Source organism: Palaemon carinicauda, chromosome 36 (genome assembly GCF_036898095.1).
Source record: "Palaemon carinicauda isolate YSFRI2023 chromosome 36, ASM3689809v2, whole genome shotgun sequence".
In the NCBI taxonomy this organism is placed as follows: Eukaryota; Metazoa; Arthropoda; class Malacostraca; order Decapoda; family Palaemonidae; genus Palaemon; species Palaemon carinicauda.
Genome location: NC_090760.1, coordinates 5,295,274 through 5,297,773, shown reverse-complemented (window position 1 = coordinate 5,297,773; position 2,500 = coordinate 5,295,274).

Here is a 2,500-nt window from a genome sequence, read left to right as displayed (position 1 = left end):
CTATTTTCCCTGTTGAAGCATCCTGCTTTTCCTACTAGGGTTGTAGCTTGGCAAGTAATAGTAATAATGATAATACGAGAAGGCATTGATTAGGCCTACAATACTTTATTAAGGTTACTGTACCTATTGGTCTTCAAGTTTAGACAGCATTGATGCTAGACAGCGTAGGCCTATGAGTTAAACACCGTTCTGTACCAAGGAGGTTAAGTGAAGTCAGCCTCCTAGGCCTATTGTATTCATAAAGGTCACGACCTGATGCCTAGGAGCTCACTATCCGTCCATTATCTACATCGGCACCTTACAAATTATTCCTGCTCTTCAGTTAATATTGCTGACGTCGTGTAATGCTTAAGGATGTACTCAAAGATTCGACAAAAATTTAAATCCTTGAGGGTACACTCGGGCACACTATTCTCTCTGGTTTCTCTTTCTCTTGTTTTGTTAAAGTTTTTATAGTTTATATAGGAAATACTTATATAGATGATGTTACTGTTCTTAAAATATTTTATTTATCCTTGTTTCCTTTCCTCACAGGGCTATTTTCCCTGTTGGAGCCCTTGGGCTCATAGTATCCTGCTTTTCCAACTAGGGTTGTAGCTTAGGAAGTAATAATAACAATAATAATATTACATTTCATTGGTAAATGTTCAATTTTCAATGTAATGCTGTATGAAAATTGTTCTGTACCATAAGATGATGTAAGTAAAAGACTATATCTTAACTGAGATGAGACCATATGCGTCTACAATTTCATCCCCTGTGCAAAGCTTGTTAACACATGAGTAAGTGTACCCTGACCATTGCACGAATTTCTGGCACCCAAAATGCGTGCCAGTGTGTGCCGCTTTTGTGGCACGCACTGGGAGGTTCCCGCACTGTTCACGACGCGTTCACTCTAGTTCGCGCATCGTTCACGACTAGTTCACGCCAATTTTGTCGTGACAATGCGTGCCACAAATTTTGAACATTTCAAAATTCTCGCCACGCATGCCACGCACCGTTCACGCCAGTTCCCGCATCATTCACTCCAGTTCACGACAAAAGGCATGCCAATGCGTGCCACAAATTCCTGCAAGTGTCAGGCTGGCTTAACACGTTCAGTGTGAGGAACCTCTATCTGAAAATTTAATAATCATTGTTATTTGTATTATTAATGATATTATATCTTCACGGGATAGACGGATCAATGTGTCCTATATTCTCTCCTGGAGAACTGTTGTTCACCACAATACGTTTAGTCCTGACTACGCATTGAACATTTCCTTTGGAAGTTGATTGTTATTTGACGTGCTTTGGCATATAAGGAAGTTCATTTGTATTCAGTAAATGCCGAGTTTGAATTTTGCATTCTTTTGTATTAAATCTTTTTTTTATTGCTATTATTTTTTGCTATATATGTAGCCTAATAGAGGAACATTAATAAATATGCCCACTTATATAGGCCTACTTACGGTTTGGGAATACAGTTATGTAATGTTCTTCAGTTATGTTATTTAGCATTCGCTTTTTATTTATTTCTTTATATCTGCGAATGTGATAAGTTTTAGTGCGTAAAGCGTTGATCTAGTATGTCTATTACGCCCTGAATAATATGTATCAGCAACTGGAAGTCTCTCTCTCTCTCTCTCTCTCTCTCTCTCTCTCTCTCTCTCTCTCTCTCATAGGAATCATCATAGTTAATCTAAATGATTTTCTGTTCAGTTTTAAACTCTTTCTCTATAAATTAGGCTATTGGCTGCTATAAACTCTCTCTCTCTCTCTCTCTCTCTCTCTCATAGTTAATATAAATGAATTTTTGTTCAGCTATACTCTTTCTCTATAATTGAAGCTTTTAGCTGCTATGTACTCTCTCTCTCTCTCTCTCTCCTCTCTCTCTCTCTCTTCTCTCTCTCTCTCTCTCTCTCTCTCTCTCTCTCTTAACGCTGAAATTAGCATAGTTATGAGTGGGATGTTCTATCAGTGGGTCGGCGTATGTGCACTTTTACCTCCATCTCTTTGGCCGGTCATCACACCTTTACACACCTGTACAAATAATTAATTTCTTTGAGGCTGCGTCACATATGTCGGGTTAACTAGGTGACTCACATTTTGCAATACTATGTCAATGTTGCTTCTATGTTGTTACTGTGTTGGTTGCTATGTTGTGCTACTCCTAGAGGTCTTGCCAGACTGTAATTGTTCAGTGGCCACTTTCCTCTTGGTAAGGGTAGAAGGGACTCTTAAGCTATGATAAGCAGCTCTTCTAGGAGGACACTCCAAAATCAAACCATTGTTCTCTAGTCTTGGGTAGTGCCATAGCCTCTGTACCATGGTCTTCCACTGTCTTGAGTTAGAGTTCACTTGCTTGAGGGTACACTCGGGCATACTATTTTATCTTATTTCTTTCTCTTGTTTTATTAAAGTTTTTATAGTTTATATGGGAAATATTTATTTTAGTGTTACTGTTCTTAGAATATTTTATTTTTTTCCCTGTTTCCTCAATGGGCTATTTTCCCTGTTG